The sequence below is a fragment of the Cyanistes caeruleus genome, chromosome 6 (genome assembly GCF_971803275.1).
Source record: "Cyanistes caeruleus chromosome 6, bCyaCae1.hap1.1, whole genome shotgun sequence".
Classification (NCBI taxonomy): Eukaryota; Metazoa; Chordata; class Aves; order Passeriformes; family Paridae; genus Cyanistes; species Cyanistes caeruleus.
In genome coordinates, this window is record NC_141706.1 from 43,653,858 (window position 1) to 43,664,738 (window position 10,881).

The 10,881-nt window shown below is 38.7% G+C and overlaps 1 long non-coding RNA gene across 2 annotated transcripts; it reads left to right on the top strand.

The window, feature by feature from the left end:
• The first annotated feature begins 343 nt into the window (after positions 1-343).
• Positions 344-10,499, top strand: LOC111930024 (uncharacterized). Of its 2 annotated transcripts, none has more exons than XR_015288057.1 (5): positions 344-431; positions 2,949-3,076; positions 3,941-4,146; positions 4,795-4,880; positions 7,460-10,499. It is a non-coding gene; the product is annotated as an uncharacterized LOC111930024 (long non-coding RNA). The 2 variants fall into 2 exon arrangements; XR_015288056.1 differs by lacking the exon at positions 344-431 and adding an exon at positions 2,242-2,328 and having other exon boundaries at positions 8,608-10,499.
• The last annotated feature ends 382 nt before the right edge of the window (positions 10,500-10,881 follow it).

Genomic DNA, 10,881 nt, shown 5'->3' on the forward strand with positions numbered 1-10,881 from the left:
TCGCAGGCCACCTCGCTGGCCTGTCAATGGGATTTGGATGGAATTGGCACTAACAGTGGGATCTGGAAGAAAAACACTTTTTCTATACATTTTGTGTCTAAAACACGAGCAGCTTGGTGACGGGGGTCTCTAGTGGGCCATGACATCCATGTGGGGGACTATAGTGGGGAAAGACCCTCACAGCTGCCCATTGAAGTTGGCCTTGTCACAGATGGAGCGTCCAGAGGGGATAGTTAAAGCTTAACCAGAGTGGGCTGAGGAGTAGGGACAGCCCTCGCAGCTCACCTGAGCATCCTGCTGGGGTGTGCAGGTGCTGGCAGCTGCCATTGTGCAGGCCTGCTTCCTCAGGAGGCAGGCTCGGCGCTGCGGCTGCCACGGGAAGTCCGTCACCTCGGCCTCCTCCGCACGCCTGGCTGGCAGGTCTCCGAACGGTGGGTCGGGAGCCTGGGCAGCGCTGGGGCTGCTGCTGGCCCCCACACAGCACTCGTGCACCACCAGCACACCATGGAGCACGTCACCACCTGCTCCGGCAAGGCCCACTGCCCTCCCCACCTTGTAGGCCTTTGCCAAATGGGGTAGGAAGTGTCTCTTGGCTCCAAGCCAGGGAAAAAGCTTTGAAGCCTGTGGGTTATGGGCGCTGGGTTTGGCCACCCCTTTAGCTGACAGTGTAAGAAACAGCACTCGGTTCAGCACTGTAAGCTCTGCTGTTCCTCCCGCGCCAGCCGGATCACGTCCAGTGCTAGCATCGGTGCGTGGTATATATAAAACCTCACGGAAATTAAGAGGTCCTTCTGCTGAGAGTCATAAAATGTAATCAGTTCCAGTGGGGGTCAAACAACAAAATGCTCCTGGGAATAATTTGGACTTTGTTTCTTCAGTTAAACCAGAATGAATCTACTAGTGATTCATATTTCAATGGTGTATAGACCTTGTGCATGTGACCATCCTTTGTTCTAAAATTAAGTCTGTCCCTTCTCTGTCTTTATTTTGTAAACTATCAGTTCATAAGGATTTAGGGAAAGATAAAAGCTCCTGTAAATTATTATGGTTTCACAGTGCTAAGGAATGCAGAACAGAACTTTCCTGGTCTTTTTTTTTTTAACACATTCTACTCCTAAATCCTACACTTAGATGTATTGTAAGCTTTGCATGCAGACCAGACCATGAACTAGTTTAACTAGAGTTATTTTGGCATCAATTTAGTGGCTGTGCTGTGAAACTGTCAGGTGGACACATTGAGAAACAAGGTGTAAACACTACATTAGCACATTAACACAGAGTTTTAAAGGTATTTAGTTAAGTAGGAGTAGAAAGGGGTCTAGATGAGCCAGCAAAAGCTTTGTGCATAGACTAGTTTTTCCTTTTGTCTGGATTTTGCTTGTATAGGAACTTTGCTTAATTCTGTATCAGATGACTGGTGTAAGTATATGCTTGTCCCAGCAAAGGCAGATTTACCTTGAAGTGTCTGAAATAAGTGTCCTAGTATGCTTCCCTCCTACAGTAGTAGTAAAGATAAAAATCCAGCTCTCTGTCAGCTGACTTACACACTGTTTCCTAGCTGACTTACATGGTATTTCTTTTACACTTAAGTGTAATATATTAATTCCTTTGACAATCAATAACTATGTATTTCAAGAAATAATTACTTTCCCCTAGATGGGTATGTTCTAAAGCCTTTGCAAAATATCTACAAGGGAAAAAGCTCGTTAGTGTGTTTGAACTTCTAAAGAAATTGAATGAAGAGTCCACAATAAGATGAAAACGTATACAGAAGGATAGAATGTTACCCACGTAAGTTCAATCATACTTGTGTTCATTATGAAACCTGATTATTTTTTCCTAATAAAAATAATATGGATAAGTAAGATCTGCAATTTTTCTCAAGGAATATGTGCAGAATCTTTAAAGATTCAGTGGTGCTTAGTATGTCAAAATGCTGGAGCAGCTGTAAGATCAGAACCCAAAGGCAAACAAGCAAGGATGCAGCATCCAGGAAGGTGATTAAGGCGAAATAAAAGGTGTTTATGGGTTTCATTGTAGTTGCTATTTAAATAATCCTATCTGAACTTCACCACTCTACAAAAAAAAATAATCAAGTCTTGCAGGTTACTTGTACTTATGCAACTGGAAAACAGAATCTATCAGTTGAGCCAGGTCCTTGGCACTACTCCAATAGTTCAAAACAAGTCTACAGCCAGCTTAACTGCCCCAGCCATAAGTATTTTCACTTCTCCAGAAACAGCTCTGCCAGGCATAGGCCTGCTGAGACAGTGTACACTTCCCTACTTCTGAACTCTGACTCCCAGATCATAGACAAAGAAACAAAAGGTATGGGAAGCATAGATATGCTCAGCAGTGCATCTCTGCCTCCAGAATGCTGCCCCTGGGCTAGGAACTGTTGATTAATTCTTTAAACAACAAAACAAACTCAAAGATAATTAAACCAAAAGTTTGTCGTATCTTTCTTTCTTCCCCTATCTTTTTATTTTTATTTTATTTTATTTTATTTTATTTTATTTTATTTTATTTTATTTTATTTTATTTTATTTTATTTTATTTTATTTTATTTTATTTTATTTTATTTTATTTTATTTTATTTTATTTTATTTTATTTTATTTTATTTTATTTCTTCATCTTTGGAGATAGGATAGAATAAGCATTGAGAAACTGTTTAATGTCAGATGATGGGGTTTGGGCATGTTTGCTTTTCCTTGGTCTTCAGTGAATCATCCAAGGTATCATTTAAGAATTCCTGTTGCTTGTTTTACACAAACATGCTCTCAAGCTTCTATCTGATGAGGAAGTAATGACAATTTGTGGAGTAATAAAAAGGAGTCAATATTTTACAATGTTGAAAACTGTTAATAATCAACATCAAAAGTTTTAATCTGTTGGAAATCATCTACTTGATTTATACATCTGACTGCTCTACTGTCTCTTCTTTCAGGCTAACTGGAGTCTGCTCTGAGCTATGTGTCTTTGAATGGTGGTTACTCTGGAAACACGGAGGTAGCAGCTCTCCAAAGCAAGGGGTTGAACCATTGCTGAAGGCCTGAGCGAGAAGTAGTCCAGACAGTACATGTGATTTTCCCAGGTTGATGTGAATGAATTTAAGAGCAAAAACACTGCCTCTAGGAGCAAAAAAAAAACCACCAGCCCCAAAACAAAACAGAACAAAAACTTCAACCCTCTGTCTTAGCAGTTGCCTAGGGCAAGGGGATGGAAATTTTGGTTTTGTGTTCTTGTTGCCTAGAGTGATGTACAACCTTTGCCCTTTTATAACTAGCAACAAATCCTGGGGCTGACTGGGTATTACACTATGTGAGAAGGAAGAAGAAAGAAAAGAAAGTAATTTCAGGCACCAAATGGACCTGAGGACCAAGCACAGGTTTTGAGAAGAAGAAATTTCTTGCCATCTGTTTATTTAAAATGACATGAAATGAAGGGATAGAGTTCATACTGCCCTATTATCCTCCTGATAGACATATTAATTCAAACTTTCCAATAATAACTTCTTATGCCAGGAAGAAAACGTTGTTTTCTTTTATGACAATCAGATGTTTAGTGGGAGGAATACTCAATGTGCATCTAAGAGATAGGTGATTCCAGTTATGAGAAAAAGAGAACTTCACACCCTCAAACTAAACCTGTTTGGTTGCCAGTACAGTAAGCAGCCTGAACAGTGCAGGGATAGGATTATAGTAATTTAAAGTGCAGTAAATAACACATAAAACCCCTTATCTAGAGACACCATAAACTTGTATGGCTCGCTTAGCGAAATTAAATGATGGCTAATGTTCTCCAGACTCAGACTTGTCTCTTTCTAGGTTTGACTGAGAAGGGAACAGATCAAGGACAGCTGAGAAAAATGCTGATTTCAACCTGTTTAAAGCTGCTTCACTGGTGTAAATGATCACATTCTATCCTCTTTTTCTGCAGGTGCATGAAACGCTGGGTCAAGGAAAGATTTTCACCCATATTCTGTTTCAGAAGGTTAGGTAGCAACAGGGATGAACACGTGACAACCAAAAAATTAAAAGGCGGCACAAGTATGTGTTTGAAATTCTCTTTTCATCATTTTAATATTCACCTTCTAATTTGCTCCATCTCCTTATCTCTTTATGTGAACCTTGTCTCAGGAAAAGGTAAGAAAAATGAATGCACCAGATGATTCAGATGACTTCCTATTCTGACACTTTGCAAAGAAAGTAGTGTATAGATGTTATCTGTACAAGGTGAACTTCACCTTGTCTTTCACCACCCGATTTCAAAAATAATAGATTTATAAGATTTCTGTTAATGTCACCCTTTTCAGCTTGGTTTTTGTTTTTCATTTTATCTCTGAACTTGTTACGGTTGCCTAGAACTTATAGTTCCAGAATAGTTTAGATCATGAGGAAAAATCAATTGTTAATGTTACTTTAACTGCATCCCTATCAATCAGAAACAAAGTTTGGCATTGAACTGTAATATTCAGCTTTACAGCAGTAGTGTACATCAAAAGTTAGCTTGCTCTGATGTTATAAAAAGTTTTCATGGGAGAAAGAAGTCACAATTCCTTGGGATATTTATAGTATTTAAGAATGCTTTTAAGTCACTTGTAATGGCAGATGCCATTGGGTACTCTGTCATAACTGGTTTCCTTATTCATAACAAGTAATGCATATTGTAGTACATTTCAAACCAGGCCCACATTAAACTTTGTAGAAAAAATAAAGACCATGTCTGTATTACTGTATGAATTCCATTTGGATCTTGTTAATGCCATGTTGTGCTTTTTGTTTTGAATACAGACCTTAAGTGGGGTTTTTAGCTGTCAATTTGATTGTATGGATTTCATGATGGATATCACTGGATTATTTCCCAAGCTCCAACACAGGTATCAATGGCACATGCTAAATGGTGTCACCATTGGGTAGATAATGGGCTTGTTACAACAGAACTAACCTTTGAATGGCTTGGACAACAAGCCTGCAGAGTAAGAGCCCTGCTCTTAGAAGTGCTGGCTCGCTTCTCCCTTCCACATGCTACCTCCTCCTATCTCTACACAGCCTCTCCCCAGGAGTGCATTCTCTTCCCCCAGGGGATGTAGCTGTGGATTGCTGCCCCTGCAAACATTGAGAGGGCTACAGTGCATCCTGGCTTGGATTAAAAGAGCAAGAGGGATTTGGAGGACCGCTGGGAACTCAGAAGGGCTGGGATACCTCTTCTGGAATCTAAACAAGCTCCAGTCACTGGTCCAGAAGAATCCCAGTCATAGAGTTAACAGTTGTCAATGTGCTGGAAAGACAAAGTTAGAAATTACTAACCTGTGATAGGATCAATTCACAACACCACAAATCTTCCTAGAACAGGATCAAGAAGCATTCTAACAAAAACTGCCAGATTTGGTAAGATTTTGACTTTTCATTCCAGCTCCTCCAGATTAGAAAGCCCTGCTCCCTTGGAAATGACAGTGGCTTTTCATACAGTATGGGTGAGGCTCCTAGCACTACTACAAGAGTTTTCACCGTCTTTCACACAACACAGTTCTGCCCTGTATGCATCAGTCCTTCTGGCTGTCTCCAGACTTACCTTTGCTTCTAGCCCTGATCCCTTCCAGCTTCTGCTCTTCACCATCCAGTCATAATAATCTCTTTAAATATGTATGCTCAGTGGCCAGCTTTTCTTTTAGAATGCCTGTGGTCATTGATTTTTCTAAATTACACTGTAATGGGCAAGTAACAAAAGTGATGAGTGATTTCATAGCTGTTGAAAAACTTCCAAGAAAATAAATTTGGAACTTCAGGGGCATGTAGATAGAACTAATTACAGTCATCATTAAATAGGTTAAAAAATAGGTCAGTCTTCTTTCATTTCTACTCTTTCCTCAGCCATTTAACATCACATGTGAGGATTTTAATTTTGTAAGTTACACAGCTCCCTTTATCAGATGTTCTCCACCATCTCATAAAAATCAAAGAGCTTGGACTGGAAGCTTCTCACATGTTGAGGCCTCTAGTCCAAACCCCATCTTAAGGACTGTTAGTATGATCCACACTGGGAGGATGTAGCTCTGCTGATTTCTGAGTGGGTTTTTCCCTTGTTTTTTAATTTTAATACATTTATGTAGAACTAAGCAGATAAGACTCTGTGTGGTGTGCCTCAACATGCCACTTGAGTCACTCTGGCTTCATCACAGCACTGAATTGACACCCGTCTTAGTTTACAGATCTACTTGTTGCTGCTGAGTCCTCCCTACCACAATCATTCCACAGCCTCGTAACTCAACAACCTGTCCTTTTTCCTGTCAACACAGCTTTCCTCTAAAGAATGCTGTTGACCAAACAAATACCTTCAAAGAGGATGAGACAGCTATTGCATGTGTAGCTTTTTTAAAAAGTCAGTCATCTACTGAGGTGACGAGAATTTGGGGAATTCTGTGTTATAAATACACGGATGTTTACAGTACATGTATGGCTTGCTTGTAGACAAAGTCAGCACCCAGGAGACTTCGGCATATAGATGGAAATATAAACATGTGATGTTTAGTTCTGTCCTAGTGAATCGTGTACCAGACACAGAGACTGGAGGTTCTGAGGATTATTTTTGAACAGTCAGGTGTTTGAATTCCATTTTAAATGCTCTAGATGAAGCAAAGGCTGGAAAAGGCAGATTCTGGTGGCAAAGGAACCCTTTATATTGCTGCTAGCCTACAGTTTCCACTTATTGCCTTTGATTATTCTTGAATTGTATATTTGGTATGGCTTATTCAGGTGTTTCTCAAGGACAATGAGTGTTTTGTTTCAGCAAAGTGTAAACGTTACCAAAAGAGTGACTCCTAGAAAGTAACAATTAAGTACAGAAATGTAGATTTCATTTACAGGAAACTATTTTTAAGATGTATCATCACTCAGAGAATAGACTTGGGTTGGTATAAGCTAATTATTAATGGCTTTCTGATGTTAGGCATGGTATAGATCTAAGTGTGATTAATTTAGCAGGAATCCTGCCACTCTTTGGTGACAATGACCTTGAGTCTTCAACTGAAAAAGAAGAACACCTTAGCAAGAGAGTAGCTATTCTGAATAACTGAAGTAAAATACTAGAAAATTTCAGGATAAATGGAAAGAGCAGACCTCAGCATGAGTAATTAAGAAGAACTACAGTTGTCAAGATTTAATTTTTATGCAAAAACTGAGAAGCTTAAAAAATCCTTAATGTTACAGTTACCATTTTCCATCTTCTGACCACCTTATTTCTAGGTGATGGCATGATTAACTATGGAGGCAGCTCAAATTTCTTTTAATACTGCTTTATTGCTAGCAATGCTATCAGCCCTAAGAGAATCTCTAAACATAGTTTTCAGCCTATTACTACAGGAATAATTTGTTTCTCAACTGTTACTTTGAAACATATTGATTTTTCAGCCTACACATGTTTTTACTTGTTTGTGATCTTATCTTACTTAAATTTCAGAACCACACAATTCACTGCTAAGATAAAGAATGCAAAATTATTCACCCAGTTTGGCTGCAGACAAACAAATGGAACTCAACACAAACAAAGGGAGTTGTATCCAAGCATTATTTGCCTGAGTTCTTAATATTTCAATACTCTGTGGAAAAAGCAGGTTGGATAACAAGCTGTTTTGACTTCACTTCCAGTACACTTTCTGGTTTCTCTAGTCTCCAAAGCCAAGAATCCAGTCTAAAGATGCCACAAAGCTTCAGCATGCTAAAGGCAAGACAGTGCCGTGTTCTTTTTCAATCTTTGTTGCTACACTTTGGAATAAAATACAAGTTTTGCTGTAGTTTATAAAATAAAAGCAGTCTAAGATGTTACCTAAATCCTCTACACTTATTTCATATATGATTTATGCTTAGAGGAAAGCACGTTGAGCTGGAACTGGTTACATTTGCATTTTCTGCTGAAACAAGTTCTGAGCTTGAAGCTTGTCATTGGAAGCATCCTGCTTTGACAAATTTTCAGCAATCAGAGCTGAAGCCTGTCTCCCTAAAATGGGGCACCACACCCAGCAGGTCTGTGGTCTCCAAGCTGCTGGCAAATGGCATGTGCATAGAGCGTCCAGATCATGCATCTCAATAGCAGCTGACACAGCTTCCACAAAGAACAACTGTGATTTTTCTAGGAAAAACTCAAGCCTTGCAAGTGTCCATATTGGCATGAGACTGTTGCTCCACTGTTATGTAGGGAATGGAACCAGCTTTGTAGAAAGCAGCCTCTTGACTGCTCTGAGATATTGAGCTGGCAGTTTGAAAGCCAACCTCCCGCAGCCCCAGAAACATCCTGAGAGCCTGCAAACCTATCTGTGGCCCTGTGTGGAACTACACTTTCTAGCTAAGTAAAATCTTTTTGATTCATCAAGTCCATTTGTAGCAACTTGTTTGCATCACTACCAGAGAGGACACAATCTGACTTTTTGAACAGCTTTTGTTTGTCCCTAGCAGGCCTTGATACTCTTTGCCCATGTTATGCAAGGCTGGCCTATCCTACATGTGACAGAATTGTCTGGCAAGATCTACCACCACCTTTCTTGTTAGACAGGGCCACTCTTTCAGTGCCAACTGAATGGAAAGTGTTTGTCAATTTCTCTTTTCTTTTAGTTTCCTCTGCACAGATCTGGAGAGTTCCTGCCTACAAATACTGGCCTTTTGGGTACTTGGGAAACTACTGTCTTCTACTGGGATCATGTTTTCAAGTCATATTTTGCCGTGGAAACAGAGGGGTTATAAAGGACCTGAATTTAATTTTTCTGCATCAGCATCTCAGTCATCCATTTATTTGACCAGGTGGAAAACCTTCATCACAAAATAAAGGCTGCAGTCTATAGTGATGGTTTCAGAGAAAGCAGGATCCCAAAGCTGAAAGGATGACAGTGTAATCGAGATAAGCAATCTCTTCCAAATCAAAATAAGTAGTGTAGTGATAGCCACCAAATATGATATGCAAATTTTCAAGTGTTACTATAAAAACTTTTTCAGTCAATTCTGAATGTGTTTCAGACTGGTCTATGAATCAAAAAATATTTATTAAAACAGAGACTAAAATGTGTGACTGAATTCCAGACATCATAGAATGATTTTCAAGATGTTATTCAAAGCAATGGAATATGTATTTAAAAGCAAGCTTAATCTTGACTGCATTTTGAATGAAAACATTTGGAAATTCATACTAATGCATTTTTTTATTATACTTTAATTTTTTGCAGTATTCAAAAAAAGCGACTGAAAATTAAAGACTGCAATCCTGCAAATATCACCATTAACTTTAATAAAACCACCAGCATGCTGTTAGGGACTGCTAAATACCAAGGATTAATATATGTAGATTTTCTTAAAAGTCTTTATGAACCAGTACAAAACTATGTCAGCATTAACAAAAAAATAATTCCAATTTTTCAAGATGCTATTGAAATTATCATGAATTTCTGAATATACACATCAATCAAAACAACCAGCCAAAAAAAATGAATGTTTTGGGAAAGACCAGACCTTTATTTGACAATATACTACACAGAAATGCTTAGAACTCCCTGAAATGGATGTAGAAGATTCACTGTGAACAGCTTGCTGTGCTTTTAAGAAGAGACAAAGAGAATTCCCAAAAAAATCACCATATGTTTCACAGCCCCCAGATAACACCGAAAAAAAGACTTTAGAAATGTTTGTCCAGAGAGAGTACATAGTTTCTATCAGCTTTAGTAAACCTTGTAATAAGTCTCATTGTATTATTTTAAAGATTATTTAAGAAACTTCATCTATAATAGAAGTTTACAGTACTGTTATTCCTGAGTAAGAATTACTAATTTCTTGGTGCTGATGATATACGTTTGTTAATTGGAGAATGGTGATCAGAGAGAATGCCAGAAATAATTTTTTTAATCTTGTGCTTTGCTTAGTCCTCTTTCCTCTTTTGGGTGAAAGATTAGTGGTAGCATTTCATTCTTTGTCCTCACTACTCCATGAAATTATTATTTTGTGTGTGATTATCTTTCAGTCCAGTTTGTACCTCACTCATGACACAAGGGTGGTAGGAACAGTCTGTCACAAGGCAAAGGGAAAAAAAGCTATAGAAGGACTATCTAAGTGAAAATGTTTGAAAGTCAAAGGGAGGGCATGTTTAACTTCACAAAAGAAAATGCTGGTTTCTGTTGCAATGTTGGTTACACAATCACATAAGGTTTTATTTTTAAAAGCAAGTAAAAAAATTATAGTGCATCAGCTTCTTGACTGATGTAAATCAAGATGGTTTTATTGACTTTGATGGAGCTATGTCGATTTATACCAGATGAGGATTTGGCCTACTGTATGGAGATATTTTTATTTCTCTTCTCACTCTATCAGTTAAGGAAAGGGTAATAATCAGCAAGCTGGAAGCAATTATGTGTGTGTGAGGAGGGGGTAGTTTCATAATAGCTAACTTGATATTATTTCCTGTAAAATGCATCAGGAGAATAAAGCCTGGAGCCTGCTGACCAGTTTGTTTTGTAAAGAAATATTTGTTCAAATCTGTTTATAATAATTTGTCAAATTATGGGCAAACTCATCTGAAGCACTTGCCTTCCACTGACACCAGAGGCAGCAGTTCTGGACCTGATCAGGCACCAAGTGACACCCATGGGGGAAGACCCAGGCAAAATTTGGCTTCCACATCTGTGTAAGTCTGGAATAATTCTACCAAAATCAGTGGAAACATTTTCTATTTACAAGTGTGCCTAAAAGCAAAATTTGGCACCATCTTCAACTGAGCATTTATAAGCTGTTTCTGGCAACAAATAAGGATGGGGGAGGGGGAGATTATTCATTGCAGATGCTTTGTAAGATTACTAGAGGCTTTCTGGTGACAATAAAGCCTAGTAACATAGCCACTTCTGGAAA